The 17,500-nt window shown below is 36.5% G+C and overlaps 1 protein-coding gene across 2 annotated transcripts in view; it reads right to left on the bottom strand.

Annotated features, from left to right (window-relative positions):
- LOC106873809 (UNC93-like protein MFSD11) overlaps positions 1–17,500 on the bottom strand; it is a 46,092-nt gene that overhangs the window by 18,653 nt on the left and 9,939 nt on the right. The window contains exon 1 of one of the 2 annotated variants that reach the window (XM_089339519.1): positions 15,547–15,613. The exons of the other annotated variant lie outside the window; for it this stretch is intronic. The gene's annotated coding sequence lies outside the window, so the exon portion shown is untranslated. Of the gene's footprint in view, positions 1–15,546; positions 15,614–17,500 lie in introns of those variants that run through there. 2 annotated transcript variants of the gene reach the window in all.

Genomic DNA, 17,500 nt, shown 5'->3' with positions numbered 1-17,500 from the left:
TCACATACGCGGATACGCACACATATAGATAGACAGGTAGATAGATTTGTATATTTTCAATTTATCCAAGTTTGTATACAGTTAGATTAAATTTTATTAAAAAATATCTACAAATTCAATTTAACTAACAAATAACTGATACACGTGTTCAAAACAAGTTCGTGATGTTATCATATAAAGCTTGTTATATTTGTTTCATCTGTTATAATTATATTTTCGCTCCCATTTTTCACAAATAAAAATTTATAATAATAATGAGTTATTGACGAAAAGTATATTTTACAGACTGTGCTGAAAACTCAGTTCACGAAACTTAGTAATTTTATGGGTATCATTGTGCTGCTATTCGTCTAATAATATTGTTATCTAGTACATATGGTGCGGCGGTGTCGTGATAAAGATGGTACTTTTGGTGACTTGGCCACTGCTTCTCACTTGGTAGGAAGGACGGGCTTCAGTTAGTTTCTAAATCTCTCGTATGTTGGCCTTAAGAGGTTCTCACTCATCTACTAAATCTCACTTGTGCTGGCTCCAAGTTCTTTCGTCACCCCTGGTGCATCATCTCAGCTGCCGGGCTATCCCATATAAAGTGATTGCGTTTACATTGCATAAATAGGTAGATGGAGTAGCAGAAGTAATGGCCAACGATTAGGGCGGAAGAATCAGAAGACTGATGACTAGATATCCCTGACAGGCGACCGTTCCACACTATACTTCGTGGGCCTCGGCTGTCAGTCAACAAATGCAGTTCCTCCTACAATCTCTTTCCTGAATAACGAATGATTGGGCTTCAGGTTAGCACTCTGTCCTCGAAAAGGCTCCAGTTTTGAAAACAGTTCAAAATGCAAAATCATCGTAGCAGCCGAGACAAAAATGATGTAGGAAAGATGGCTGCTGACCGACGACGCTGGAGTACTTTGACTGTCAAATGCAACGCCCAACGTTGGAGCACCCCAGTCTGTGTAAGTGAGCGTGTGCATGCTTTGATCTTTGTGTGAGGACACAATCATGTTCAGATCACTTATATTTAGAGAATATGTTTCAGTACTGTATACCAGACCTGAATATAGGTCACAGTTAAGGTCAAATAAAGGAGATAATAAGGGAAATCTAATTGCTAAAAGTACCAAACGGATCTGCCTCGAATCGCATCATAACCTTTAAAAAAATAAATGGAAAATGATACATTGGCCAATATATTATAAAAAAAATAAACCTTGATGTCTTTCATCATAGGTGAGCTGAATCAGGGTTGACCTAGGGTTAAATCACGACAACATAATAATAATAATAATAATAATAATAATAATAATAATAATAATAATAATAATAATATCAAAGAGAGAAGCCAAAGGCTAGCAGAAGTCGACTTTGCCTTTTATTCCTTCGGGGGTCGATAAAATAAATACCAGTTGAAAAGTGGAGGGAGGGGGGCGATCTAATTGACTTACCACCTGCACAAAATTTGCTAGCCTTAGGTCAAAATTTGAAATCAATATCAAAGAGGAGCCATATTAATAATGTTGTCTACTTTCTTTAACTGAAATACGCTGGAGAGTACAGAGACCTATACGCATCTATTTTGATGTATTGTTTTATTTCAGAGACGTTATTGTAATATATCCATGTGATCTGTACCGTTTTATTTTAGAACTATTAATGTATCTATGCGGACTATACCATTCTGTGTATTGAAATACAAATGGCGATGTGTACTATACTATTTTATTTCATAGACAGTTATCCATGTGAGCACATTCTATCGTATCGATATGCATATATCTCGATTGATTGCATCACTGTATTGGATAAACACGTATATTTATGTGGCTTGGACCATTCTATTGTATAGACAAATACGTAGCTATGTGGACTCTACCATTCTGTTGTGTAGGCAAACATGCATATTTATATGGCTTGGAATTTTCTGTTGTATAGACAGATACGTAGCTAGGTGGATTCTACCATTCTGCTGTATGGAGAGATACGTAGCTATGTGGACTCTACCATTCTGTTGTATAGATAAATACTGGGTTATGTGGACTACAATTGTGTTGTATAGGCAGATACGTAGCTATGTGGACTCTACCATTCTCTTGTATAGGCAAACACATATATTTATGTGGCTTGAACCGTTCTGTTGTTTAAACAGATTCGTAGCTATATGGGATCTACTGTGTTACTGTATAGATAAATACGTAGCTATGTGGACTCTACCATTCTGTTGTATAGACAAATATGTAGCAACGTGGCATGTACCATTTTATTGTGGAGGCATACATGTACGTATCTAAGTGTAATGTACCACTGTATTTTGCTGAGGTAGCATGGTTTGCTACACCATGAGAATAAAACATCTTACATGACTTTATACAGCGCATTTATTATGTGTGTGTGTGTGTGTTCGTATGTGTATCCATGCAATTATTGCCCACATTTATTTCAGATTTCTCCAATAATTTGCAAAATAAATTAACACCAGTTAGAGGTAAAACCAACAACAGTTAATTGATGCTACCAATATTGACTGTATTTCACACCAAGCAGGAATTTAGACTCCACTTTTATCTATCTGGACAGACACATCTAATCCGATCATCAACACCTTAACATATTCATATAGATTTATTACTAATCGCCTGTTTTATTTTATAGCATCAGTGCGGTACTTCTTCCAGCTCTTTACGTTACTAATTCATATTCTTCCGAAGTCGACTTTGCTTTTCGTCCTTTCGGGATCGATAAAATAAATACAAGTTGAGTACTGGAATTGATGTAATCGATCTGCCTCCTCCCGTTAAAAATTGCTGTTATTTTTTTTTTTTGTTTATCCAAAATTTGAAATAGCTCTTATCACCAATATTTCATTACGTGTAAGTTGGCGAGCTGGTAGAATTGTTACCGGACAAAACGTTTAGCAGCATTTCTTCCGTCCTTACCATCTGAGTTGAGTACTGGGGCTACAAAGTAAGTTTATAACTGTATATAGTTGGTTTGAAGAATGTTAAATGTGTTTAAACTCGATAATTTTCTATTCTAATCAAAAATTCCTGGAGGAATTCTTGACCCATTTCCTTATATATATATTTCAATGGAGAGTGTTTATGAAAAATAAATAGGTGAACATTTTTTTGATTGAAATATTTTGGTAGCAAATAATGAACTGAAATAGAAAAAATCACATATTTTCTCTGAATTCAATGAATGAACTTTAGATGACCAAGTTAAAGTGCTACAAATATAATTCTTGCGTTTTCTTGCTTTCTATCTCCATATATTTCATGATTTTATTGGAAAAAAAAATTAAATTATTGACCAGATTCAATCTTTGAACGCTGTTAAAAACAAACGAAAGAAAACGAAACAAAAAACGAAAAAAGGAAACGTGGCCAAACACACACACACACATACACACACACACACACACACGCACGCACACAAGCACACACATGCACACACATTCACATATATATACACATTATATACATATACAAACACATACACGCTCAAACATACACATTCACAGACATTCACACACACACACACACATATATATATATATATATATATATATATATATATACAAACGCACGCACACACACATATGCACTCACACACAAACACGCACACACACACGCACGCACACCCACACACCCACGCACACACACACACATATACGCGGTTATTACCAATTCAGATAATGCTTGGTGGCAGTAATAATTGTTGCAGCATTTATGTACTAGCAGCGATAGTAGGGTAGTCAGTTCGTGGAAGTGGTTGAAAAGAGGAGAATCAGTTTCGTAAAATTAGTTCAAGGAAAGCAAGAGTTCAAAGACTGGAGGAATCTTCAGGCAGCAGTTGCTGTTGTGGTCCTTGCTGCTGCTGCTGCGGCTGCTGTTGTTTTCTGGCGGTCGTTGCTGCTGTTGTTATTGTAATAGTTGCTGTTACTGTAGTAGTAGTAGTAGTGGCGCAATAGCCCAGTGGTTCGGGCAGCGGCCTCGCGGTCATAGGATCGCGGTTTCGATTCCCAGACCGGGCGTTGTGAGTGTTTATTGAGCGAAAACACCTAAAAAAGCTCCACCAGGCTCCGGCAGGGGATGGTGGCGAACCCTGCTGTACTCTTCCACCACAACTTTCTCTCACTCTTTACTTCCCGTTTCTGTTGTACCTGTATTTCAAAGGGGCCAGCCTTGTCACACTGTGTCTCGCTGAATATCCCCGAGAACTACGTTAAGGGTACACGTGTCTGTGGAGTGCTCAGCCACTTGCACGTTAATTTCACGAGCAGGCTGTTCCGTTGATCGGATCAACTGGAACCCTCGACGTCGTAAGCGACGGAGTACCAGCAACTGCAGTAGTAATGGTTATTGCTATAACCGTTGCTGTTTTTGTTATTGTTGCTGGGGACGTTGTAGCTATTGTTGTAGTTGTAACTAAATGCTGTGATCAATGCTGCTGTTACTGCTGCTGTTGTTGTTATTGTAGTTGTTACTGTTGTTACTGCTGCGGTCGTTGCTTCTGTTGTTCTACAATTGTAAGTTGTCATTATTGCTGTTGTTTCGGCAGAGAAATAATAACTCACAATTCCCCCCCCCCCAACCACCATCACATGTTGTTGATGGGGTTATTCATCAATCATAAAAGATGCTGTGATTAAATAGAACATTTGTATCAATTTGTTTTGTTGCTACTCTTGTTGTTGTTGCTGAACCCAGATAACAAAATATGAAGAAGAAAAAAAAAACATGTAAAAAAAAACAAAAAAACAAAACGAGAATGGTAAAAATCATAGAGCAGAAACCATATAAGGCGTGTTTTATCTCGCTGGATGGACCAGCGGACACTGGAATGCTCTAAGGATTTCTTATCAGCAGAATATGCAAGAGAAAGCTTAACCGCTGAGCGCTGGGATAACTTAATAAACTGATGTAAGAGAATACGATGATCCATTTTCGAAAAATTTCGTGGATTGAAACAGGATTCGAGAGTAAGACATGTCTTTGTGGTGGTAAATGGAACGGTAGAGAATAGATAACAGAACATTATAGAATTATTAGAATATTAGATTTTCCGGAGCAGCACGTAGAATGGTTGACGAAAAATTTTGAGTCACTGAGGCTTGTAGAAGTGAGAAGCTCTTGTTTGTAACTTTTGCAAGCAAACGTTTCGCTGATCCGTGTTGATATCTGCCAACCGACTATAAATAATGATGTGCAAGATAAACAATGAGACTTAAAACGCTCAAAGAATTGTTTAAATTTCATAAGTGTTTGATGGGAACTTTAAATTAGTCTGAGAAAAACGCCCAGGTTTTTGGAGATATAACCAAATGTATTAAGTCTCGTTCATTTTCGTCCGACGTTTGAAATAATTTTGTTTAATCGTATTAGGAGTAAAAACACGTATTTGTAAGACTTACTTCACTTAAGTATTAACTATTACGTCTGGTTTCTTGTTCCGGAAGTTTACTCACGAAACACAATATTCGAGATTCTAGATTCACTAAATTAATGGATAGAAGTTCGTTTCACAGACGTCGTTCTGAAAGAGAAAAGAAATTTCGAAAACAAAAAAAACAAACCCAATGAAAATTCTGATTCACTCACTCACTCGCTCACTCACACACTACACAAAGTTCGTCCGGAAATAATGGTTTGTCAGATGTGGACCATTATTTCACACTGAGATGTCGTTTTATATTTTATTACGCCCAGCTATGTCGTTTGTCTTTATAAGACAAACATCTAACGATACACACATAAAAACATCCATTGTACAAATATCTGCGCATTTATACACGTAAACGTTTACATTAAATTTATTAAGAGTTGCGGTGTAATTAATATATGTCAACTACACATTTCGAAAGCAAAATAACAAATTGTGCTTCTATTGAAGAGGAAACATTGATGATGTATTCTCCCCTTGATACTCTTCTAATTAAACTTTATCACTTAACTCCGTGGAGACCGAATATGCTCTGAGTTGACAAAAGTCGATTGCAATGTAAAAATTAGCGTGTAATAGTGTGGATATTCTGAGTAGCAATAGTCTGTCTGTCTGTCTCTCTCTCTCTCTCTCTGTCTCTCTTACACACACACACACACACACACATACACACGCACACGCACGTACGCAGCAAGCACGCGCACACATGCAATCTCATACAAGAGCAGGCATGTCTGTGTAGTTCAGAAGCTCTTTGTAACCCTGTAGTTTCGGGTTCAATTTCCCTGCGCAACGCCTTGGTCAGGTGGTCAAGTGACCTCCACTATATCAACGGCTCACTCAATGGCTTGTAAGTGAATTTGGTCGATGGAAACTGTGTAGACGCCCATCATTCATATATACAGACGTTACTATACCCGTGCCTTTTGGTTGGACATTGCGAAAAGTCCACCTTAATAATTTATATATGGCTCAGTGGTTAGAGCATCAAGCTTACGATCATGAGGTTGTGAGTTCTCTCTCCCTCTCTCTCTCTATCTCTCTCTCTCTATATATGTGTGTATGTGTGTGTGTGTGTGTGTGTGTGTGTGTGTGTGCACGTGCATTTGTGTGCGCTCACGTAAGTGTGGTTGTCCATATATATTTGTGAATGTATGTACCTATTTGTGTGTGTGCGCATTTGTGTGAATGCATGTGTGTATTTTGCGTGCGCCGGTGAGCGTCTCTAAGTACTTGTGAACATATCTTTGTGCGTGCGTGCGTAGGCATATTTGTGCACGCACATATGCATATTTTGTGTATCTGTGTACATGTATTTGTGCATGTGCATGCACTCGTGTGTGCCCTTGTGCGTGTGTGTGAAACTGTCGTTACTCTGAATTTATCGATCGTTCATATAACAGAAAATATTAATGGCCGTTTGATTTATACAAGAATTCACTACACGATGAGTTACTCTTTATTCTTCGATGGTCACAACGGGCCAGTGCTTTGCTTATCATAACCTTGTATATATTTGGTTAGGTTATACCCGTTAACTTTATATTCTCAATGTTCCTTCGGCAAATAACTCTTCAAACTGGTTTTCAGGTTAGAGTTACATAACGTATTTTTAGAATCAAGAGAGGACTTGTATTATCTCTGTCACTGAAAAGTAAAATTCATACTCATAACACAGATGAACAAGGTCCGCAATAAAAACAACGTAAATGCTAGTAACAGCTGACAAGGCAATAGAAACTTCGAAATTTACAGCCTCAACCTAAGTTTTTCAGAAACATTTCGCCATTGTTATAGCGTAAATGCAACTACAGAATTGCACTAATCGGTCCAATCAATGACAAATGTCTCTCGAATGCTTTTGTGTATATAGCTACCGTGACAAAACCAAATTGTACAATATTGGTATACAGAGGGTTAACAGAAAGTAACTTAAAAACATCGGTGTACACAGAATGTACATTCCTACATAGCCAAAGACAAAATCAGCTCAGCATTAATATTCTGAAACATTTGAAAGCTCTAAAGCTGTGGAATCAATATTTTGATAAAATAGAGTATTTCCGAAAACGTTATGTTGTACGTAATTGGGATACACAAATGTAACCTTTGCGTAGCAGAAAAATATCATATTTTGATAATATTACGGAACACATTAAACAAAAAAGACGTCTCATTCACTATATTCCCTCTTTAAAACATGCCGTATGAAAGAGATTTATAATGTAACCAGCCTAAATGGTATAATACTATGTGAAGTAATCTTCCTCCGAATTTATAAATCTCTTGTATAACTACCACTTCAAAGCAACCATTACCAGCAGGGTTATCTTTAGGAATACGGAGAAGGTTAGAGTTACCTTCTAGTAACTATCTAAACACACACAAAGTTACAATATCTCCAGATGATTTGACATGCCGTGAACAATGAAAAATATTTCAAGGGCCATCTACAAGTGCCTTCTTGTTCAATCCCGTCCATCATAGTTTTCTATTTTTGCCTAGGAATGTCTCACGAGAAACGCTGAGTAGCTTTGAATTCCTAAGTTAAATATAAACTACAACATATATTATTTATACGTTCCCGGTTCGGTGTTCGGGGCGATTACAGCCCCTATCAGAGTTTATGTTGTGTGCTTTATAAAAGCGTTGGAGAATTTAGCTCTTATTTCTAGCAATGTAGCTGTCTTGACACCCTTAGTCACGCTTAGCTGAGGACTATAATTCTCCTTATATATATATATATATATTAGAGTTTAGTATAAGAATGAAAGAATAGGATATATTTATACACACACATACACACACGCACAGAGTATTATTATTATTATTATTATTATTATTATTATTATTATTATTATTATTAGTAGTAGTAGTAGTAGTAGTAGTAATAGTAGCGGGTCGTGGTAGTAATAATAGTAGTAGTAGTAGTAGTAGTAGTAGTAGTAGTAGTAGTAGTAGTAGTAGTGGTATTGGTGGTGGTGGTGGTGGTGGTGGTGGTGGTGGTAAGCTTGATTAACCAGGTTTTGCTGAATTGTGAAAAATTGTGAAACATCTACTAACGAGACATGGATATATCGTTAGTTCTGTGTAACGATGTGTGAAGAACGTGAGTGTATGTGTACGTGTGTATGTGTGTATGTGTGTGTGTATGTGTATGTTTATGCATTCGTGTGTGTATATATGTAAGTATTTGTTTGCGTATGAGTGTATATGTGTATCTATATGTCTGTGCGAGAACATGTGTGCTTTAATGTTTGTATGTATGAGTACATAGGCAGGTTGAATGGCAAAAAGAAAATATATCACTGAAAATATATTATCTTCGGTTGTTCTCCCTGAATCTTACCAATATCTATTCCTCAGATGCTCAGGTAGGCTTTGGGACTGACAAAATCTACAGAGACATCTAAACGACGACAGCAGTGAACAGTTGTGGTCATTGTTTGTGAGACACTTCTTTCTGTAGCTTGGTTTTTTGAAGGAAATTTAACCTTGGTCAAGTGCTATCAACTTATTCTATTGTGAAGATTATCTCCATTGCCTTTCTTTGGATGAAAAGGATAGGCACTCTTCGTCTGCTGTGTCGAAAATGATTATGTTGAATGAGATTGAAAATGCTGAAGAAAAACACCTTTCTCTTTGGTCAAGCCCTCATCAACTTTAATGCCGCTAAGCATTTTTTCCGCCATGCCAACAGTTCTGCCAGCTCACCAACTTAAAGAAAACATTAATATTATTATTCGTTTCAAATTTTGGCATAAGGCCCCTAATTGCGGTGAGGGGGTAAGTGCTCAACGGGTACTTATTTTATCGACCCCCGAAAGGATAAAGGGAAAGTCGACCGAGACGAAATAATTTGAGCTCAGAACGTAAAGACGGACGAAATGCTGCTAAGCATTTTGTCCGGCGTGCCAACAGTTCTGCCAGAAAGCATTAATATTGCTATTAGTTTTAAGCTGGCGAGTAGGCAGAATTGTTAGCAGACCAGACAAAATGCTTTACGGCATTTCGTCCGGTTTTACGATCTAATGGCACCGTGGTCGAATTTACCGTTTATCATTTCAAATGCCGACTAATTCGATTTCGCCTTTCATCCTGTCGCAGTTGATAAAATAAGCACCAGTTTAAGTCTGGGTCGATGTAATCAACTTGCCCTTCCCCTCAAAATTACTGGCCCTGTGTTTTATTTAGAAAGAGTCTCACTTCTTTTCTCAAGATCATTATCCTCATCATCAATACCCTCATCATCATCATCATCATCATCATCACCGCCATCATCATTATAATTTATTTTTTCACTGTTATTTCTATTTTCTCTCAGTCAAAGTTTATCGAAAAATTTACTTTCATCTTCATTTGTCTTCCATATTCTCACACTCTAATTCATTCTCTACACCTGCTACATAAAAATTGCTTTACTTTCAGACTAAGAAAAAAAAGAACTTTAATATTCATAGTATAAATATAATACGAAATCAAAAAGAACAAAACAACAGCCCCACAACAGAACCAGTGAGAAATGGAATACGAAATTATTAAATTGTTTTACACATCATAGTATTCGACTGGACGAAACACATTCGGCTGTCTGTAATGCATAAGGTGTTGTATTAGTTCAAAGCAGCTGTAACACATTTGGTGTTCTTTTAATATGTAACTGGGTAATTAGGCGGTGAGATGGCAGAGTCGTTAGCATGCTTAGTGGACATTTTGTTCGCTTTTTACGATCTGAGTTCAAATCCCATTGAGGTCGACTTTACCTTTTATCATTTCCGTGGTCAATAAAATTATTACTAGTTTAGCACTGGAGTCGATGTAATCGACTTTCGCCCCTCCCTTAAAATGGCTGGCCTTGTGCCAAAATTTGAAACCTTTAAGGCAGCGAGCTGGCAGAATCGTTAGCACTCCAGGAAAAATATTTAGCAGTTTTCCCGCCCGTTCTGAGTTCAACTGCTGCCACGATCGACTTTGCCATTCGTCCTCTCGGCATCGATAAAATAAGTACCCGTTGAACACTGGTAAAAGAAGTGTTAGGTAAGCTTACCTTCTCGAGTCATACTGACTCATAAAGGTCGTATATATATATATATATATATATATATATATATATATACGACAAATTTATTTTAGTTTCCGTATGCCAAATCCACTCACAAGGCTTAAGTTACTCCGAGGCCATAGCAGAAGATATTTATGCAAAGTGCCACGCAGTATGTATGTATGTATGTATGTATGTATGTATGTATGTATGTATGTATGTATGTAAGTATGTATCGACTGTAGGACACATCAGCAGTTTCGATTATATCCACGTCAGATAGTTGAAAAGGAATATCGACTACAGCGAAACTTTTTATCACAATACAAACATAAGGGCCAAATCTCGCATTTGGTTAGGTTTTATGGAAGAATCCGCAAGTTTGGTAACAAGAAAAAAAAAAGAGAAGAAAATAATAATAAATTGTGAAGTCGGAGAGAATGATTTAAAAAAAAAAGGATCTGACTATAGAAAGTTGTTCAAGAATTGACGTTGATGAGACTTTATGCGTGGAATAAAAGAAATGAGGAGATTAGTTGTCATCAGGGAATGCCTATAAAGTGAAGAATGGTAAGTAAGGAATTACTGTAAAAATTGCTACCGTGTTGGAACATGTAAAGAATACAGGAATAATTCTGAAAGAACGATGTATTGCACTTGAATAATTCAAAAGAAGAAACCTTTGAGAGAACAAAACAGCTACATACACAAAAAAAGACAATCGATACAATACACATACGAGTTCACACGTACGCATGCGCAAGTGCGAACTTTTGTGCTTTGCGTGTGCACATACGTGTGTGGATGGTGTGTATGTGTGTGTATGTGTATGTCTATATATATATATATTTATATATATATGTATGTATATGTATATATATATATGTATATATATATATATATATATATATATATATATATATATATATATATATATATATATATATATATATATATATATATATATATATATATATATACACACACACACATGGTTGTATGCGAACATTCAAATGGACACATAAATACGTTTGTATGTGTGTGTGTATATATATATGTGTGTTTGTGTATGTGTGTGTATGTGTGTACACACACACATATATGCATACCCCTCTACACACACATACGCACACACATACACACGCATATATATATATATATATATATATATATATATATATTTACTGAAAGATAGAAAGAAAGTAAGGAGATGGGGAGAAAGTGGGAGACAGTGGGACATTGAGAGAGACAGAGAGGATAAGGAGAGAGAGGGGTGAAAGAGAGAGAGTGAGAGAAAGAGGGTGACCCAGAGTGTGAGGCCATGAGAAAAGGTGAGAAAGATGGCGAGAGAGAAAGATGGCTGGAGAGAGAGGGAGAAAACGAGAGAGGGAGAGAGATTATAGTGAGATACAGGTTTGGTGAGACACAGAGAGAAAGAAAGAAAGAAAGAGAAAGAAAGAAAGGTGAGAAAGCTTGTGTGTCTCAAGAAAAAAAAAGATGGAAGAAAAGGAGAAAAAAATGCATGGACAGATTATTTTAGTGAGATGGATGACTGAATAGATGTAGTTAAATTGTGGAATTGAATAGGAAAATTGGACTTTAAAAGATTACTTTTACAGTCTGAAATAACATTATTTGGAGACGGTATGACATGATGTGTGGGAACTGAACTGATTTGGTAAGTGAATGAATTCAGTAGATTTCTGCAGAACGAATACAGAAGACATGATAATATAGCCTGGATTCTGCACTAGGAACTGTACGAAGTGAAAACAATTTACCAATGGCAGAAAAATGTCCTGATCAGTTTTGTAAAATAGTCTACTCTGCAAGAGAGACACACTCGTTGAATTGAAAGAACATCGGGAAAGATGTATCGCTGCCCTTATTTACGTTCCTTTAATTTACATCTGAGTTCAAATCCTTCCTGGAATTTTGAAAATACTCTTTAAGTCCATCATTTTTCTTTTATATTGAACATGTACATCAGGTTATAACTGTTGAATTAAACTGAATATAACTCATAAATAAGGCGCAGGTGTGGGTGTGGGGTAAGAAGTCCCCCTCCCATCAGCCACATGGTTCTGGGTTCAGTCTTATTGCTTACGTGCCACCTTGGGCAAGTGTTTTCTACTATTGCCTTGGGCCGATTAAAGCCTTGTGAGTGGATTTGGTAGACAGAAACTGAAAGAAATCAGTCGTATATATTTATATTTATATATATATATATATATATATATATATATATATATATATATATATATATATATATTGTGAAGTGTTACATAATTCCAGCATATCAGGATTTCAAAAAGAATGCAAAGGGGCCGTCGTAGATCCTGTCTTTTATAGTTTAGCAACTATTCCCCATAGCTTATTTATCCTTCATGCACGAAAAGAACATTCTGCAAATGAAGCATAATTTTCCTACGACCTGTTTATTGAGGGTCTCAATGCACCTTTATCATCGCACCGTTTAGAACATATAATTACTTTCGTGACGGCACGAAAATTTATATAGCAACTAGATATCACAAAGGATACCCAAGTAAATGCTGCAAAATTTATAACCATCAGAAGCTAACCGAAAACGCGCAATGGTGTGTCGATTTGACAACGTTGTGGAACATATATATATATATATGTATATATAGTGTCTAGTGAGGGTCATTATGCCAATATTATTAACACAGGCACTGGTTCAATTCCACTCTGTTATTATTAGTCAATAGGTTAACTATCCAACTAACTAATCAGTAAGTCATTTGATTACTAAATACCCAACGTACTAAACAGTGAAACATTTGATTTGGTTTTGTCTGTCAAAGCTCTTTCGTTAATATTTGCAAACTTTTCAATGACTACCGATTAGTTAGTTGGGTATTTAACTAGTTGACTAAGGAGTGGAATTGAACCTGTGCGTGTGTTAACAATATTGGCAAACTGACTCTCCCTAGACAACGAAATTTGCTTCAACACGCAAATTCACATACAGTATCTTGTAAAGCAGATAGAAAAACGTAATGTGTGTTTCTTTGTGTTTGTCTTTGTCTCCCCCCATCATCACTTGACAACCGGAATTGGTGTGTTTACGTTCCCGTAACTTAGCGGTTCGAAAAAAGAGTCCGATAGAATAATTACTAAGCTTAAGAAATAAGTTATGGGGTAGATTTGTTCGACTAAAAACCTTTCGAGGCAATTCTCCAGCATGGCCGTAGGCAAATGCCTGAAACAAGTAAAAGAATAAAATAAAATAATATACAAATGATGCGGTTCTGACGGCAGCGTCGGAGAGAATAGGATTTGAGTGTCTTGAGACAATCCCAATAATCCTATTTCCACACAATGCAAAACATCGCGAGAAACTGAAGAATTTTTCCAAATGGTTTCACAACAACTTTTTTTTTTCTCTCCCGCTTCAAACCGGAATCTATAAATATTTTGTACATTTCCAATTCTTGTCTCTTGAAGTGATATCAAGAGCACCATATAAAACCATTGAAAAATTTGGAGGTAAATTCGCTCAAATGTCTTTTACCAGTTGTTCTACAGCATTGGCAGGCTGATACACCGTTGCGCTTTTTCGATTAGCTTATGTCATTTATTTCTTTTTATTATCGATAAATTTCGATACTTATATTTCATTTGGTCCAGAGAGACCAAAGTGGACAATAGTATTCAACGTGAGACCGACTAAACGTAGAGAAGAAAAGAATTATGTTTTTAGAACCCCGAGAATGGAAAGTTCAAAGAATCTAAGAGCACGCTCTGCAAAGAATATAGGCTCCATTACAAAATGCTTAGCGGCATTTCATCTGTCTTGAGTTCAAATTCCCTCGAGGTCGACCTTACCTTTTATCCCTTCGGGGTCGATAAAAGTACCAGTTGAGCACTGGAGTCGATCTAATCGACGTATCTCTCCCCCAAAATTGCTGGCCCTGTGCAAAAACTTGAAAGTAATATAAGTTCGATGTTGATATGTGCACTTTAGCTAAGACCGTTGACTACATTTTATTCCCAAGTCTATGATATTATTTGACTCTGCGACTTCTCCCGCAAGAACTGATTAAGGTTGTTTAAGTATATCTTCATTTCTAAGGTAAATAACCTCGGATTTTCCCTCGTTCAGGGTGAACTCTATTGTCACCCATATTCTCCTCTGCTAACTTTCTATGTTTAAGAACCACCTGCAATGATTTCCGTTTTAATACGATGACATTTGCAACAGAATTTATGGAAATAATAAAGTACATCCCGAATGACTCATGCTTCTCATGAGTTAATACCATCGATCGCATGTTGAATTCTGCGTTTTAGCTTTCCACAGACTCCAATGTTGGACAGTCTCTTTCAGTCGCATACATATGTTTTGTGTGATATCTATTTTTGGTAGGAACAAAGCAGAAACAGAGAGTCAAAAAGTCCGGCAGACACATACAGAAAGAACCAGACACGCATACAATTATACACAAGCAATCAATATTTGTTCTATTAACGGAAATTTTGTAATAGATAGTAACAAGTTATTTTGTTATTAAAAAGATTTTGTCATTAATGACAGTTATCAAGTGCTATGTTTATCACAATTTACAACTATATAGAGAATCAATCACAAGTATTTCAGTTCCGGACATAGAAACATCATTTCCGGGATTACATTTTTAACATCTCAACATTTTAATCGTTCATTTACTCCCATTATATATATATATATATATATATATATATATATATATATATATATATATATATATATGTATATACATATATATATATATATATATATATATATATATGTATATATATATATATATATACATACACACATACACACACTCGTATGTATATGTTTGTATGTATGTATGTATGTATGTATATATATATATATATGTGTGTGTGTGTGTGTGTGTGTGTGTGTGTGTGTGTGTGTGTGTGCGCGTGTTTCTGTTTCTGTGTTTGTACCCGCACCATCACTTGACAAGCGATGTTGATGTGTTTACAGCCCCGTAAATTAGCGGTTCAGCAAAAGAGATGGATATAATAAGTACTAGGCTTACAAAGAATAAGTCCTGGGCCGATGTGTTCCACTAAAGGTGATACTCCAGCATGGCCGCAGTAAAATAACTGAAAAAAAAAAAAAAATAATAATATGTATGTATGTATGTAGGTATCTATCTATTTGTCTGTCTATCTCTCTCTTTCTCTCTCTCTCTCTCTATATATATGTGTGTGTATAGACACAAATATGTGTATACATACACGCACATTTATGTATCTATGTATGTATTTATGTATGTATTTATCAATCTCTCTCTCCACACACACACACACGCGCACACAAGTGTGTTTGTATGTATGCACATGTTATATTCCCTCGAGGGCGCTGAATGACAAGTTAGAGCCAATCAAAACATTTTGCTGAACTTATTTACGTTCCTTTATATTCCAAGTCCAAATTTTTGCTAACATCGACTTTGCTTTTTAGCCATCTAAGTATCAATTAAAAAATCAATCAATCAAGCAATCAATCAGTCAATCAATAATTCAATTCATCGATATATAACCCTTCTTCATTCTAGAACATCACTAAATAACATTTCTTTTGTAAACTGTTCAATGGAATTTGTTTACATCAACTTTTTAATCGATTCCTCAAAAACTTATTTTCGTCTTTACACAAAACAAACAGTAATAACAATAATATTAACAAGAACAACATCAAGAACAACAACAGCAACAAAAACAAAAACATCAACAGCAACAACTAGTACAAGAACAAGTATAGCAACAACAACTGCTACAACGACGACGATGACGACGACGCTGATGATGATGATGATGGTGATGATAATAATAACAATAATAGTCCTTTCTACTATACGCACAAAGCCTGTAATTTGGTGGGAGGGGAGTAGTAGTCGATTGTATCGACCCTATTGTTTCACTGGTATTCAATTTATCGACCCCCGAAAGGATGAAAGGCAAAGTCGATCTCGGCAGAATTTGAACTCGGAGCGTAGCGACAGACGAAATACCGCTAAGCATTTCGCCCGGCGTGCTAACGATTCTGCCAGCTCGCCACCTTAATCAGACATGATGATAATGATGATGATGATGATGATGATGATTATGTTGATTTCGTTTATTTGCTACAAGGGCGAAGGACGAGAGGCGCAACACAAAGACAGACATAAAGTGGAAGGATTTACATACAATGAAATGATGAAGAAAAGGAAAGTTCACTATACACAGTATACACTGAAAAAGCAAGGGAAAAGGAAGATGTGGGGTCAGTCTGTTGCCAACATCCTCTGAGTGGCGGATCAAGTAAGCTGTAGATCCTAATGCGTAGACACGGTCTTCGGTTAGGACTCCCAAAGGAGTCGATAAAATAAGTACTAGTTGACTACTGGGGTCGATGTAATCGACTTTACTGTTCCCCCCAAATTGCTGGCTTTGTGCCAGAATTTGAAACCAAAATTAAAATTCTTCTTGTGTTTAAATGAGACAGCATATTCATGAGGAAGTTTTGGTAAAAGATGCAGATCTTTGGGTGAAATAAAACGTTACCTTCGTTTTGCAGCTCAGAAACGAGTAACACACACACACACACAAACACGCGATCATTATTATACACACATCATCGTTACACATACACAAACACAGTGGCAGTTTTTCGACCTTTACGTTCTGAGTTCAAATTCCACTGTGGTTGACTTTATCTTTCAAGCTTTCATAGAGTGACAAAATAAATACCAGTCGTGCGCTGGGGTGGATATAATTGAATAGTCACCCCACTCCACAAAGTTTCAGGCCTTTCTACCTATAATAGAAAAAAACCCTTAAATTTACAAGTTTTTCTGTCTTGGTTCTATCACGGAGTGACTGGAAAAAAAACAAAGAAGCTGAGAATGGGAAAGTCTTAAGAACTTTTGCAGTCTGCTGAAATGGTAAATGGTAGTAGTAGGAGTGGTGGGGCGGGAAGAGTAGAGGAGACTATAGTTGTATTGT

The sequence above is a fragment of the Octopus bimaculoides genome, chromosome 22 (genome assembly GCF_046866305.1).
Source record: "Octopus bimaculoides isolate indiv1 chromosome 22, ASM4686630v1, whole genome shotgun sequence".
Lineage (NCBI taxonomy): Eukaryota > Metazoa > Mollusca > Cephalopoda > Octopoda > Octopodidae > Octopus > Octopus bimaculoides.
The sequence above is the reverse complement of the archived record's forward strand: the minus strand, read 5'-3'. Positions and strand labels throughout refer to the sequence as shown.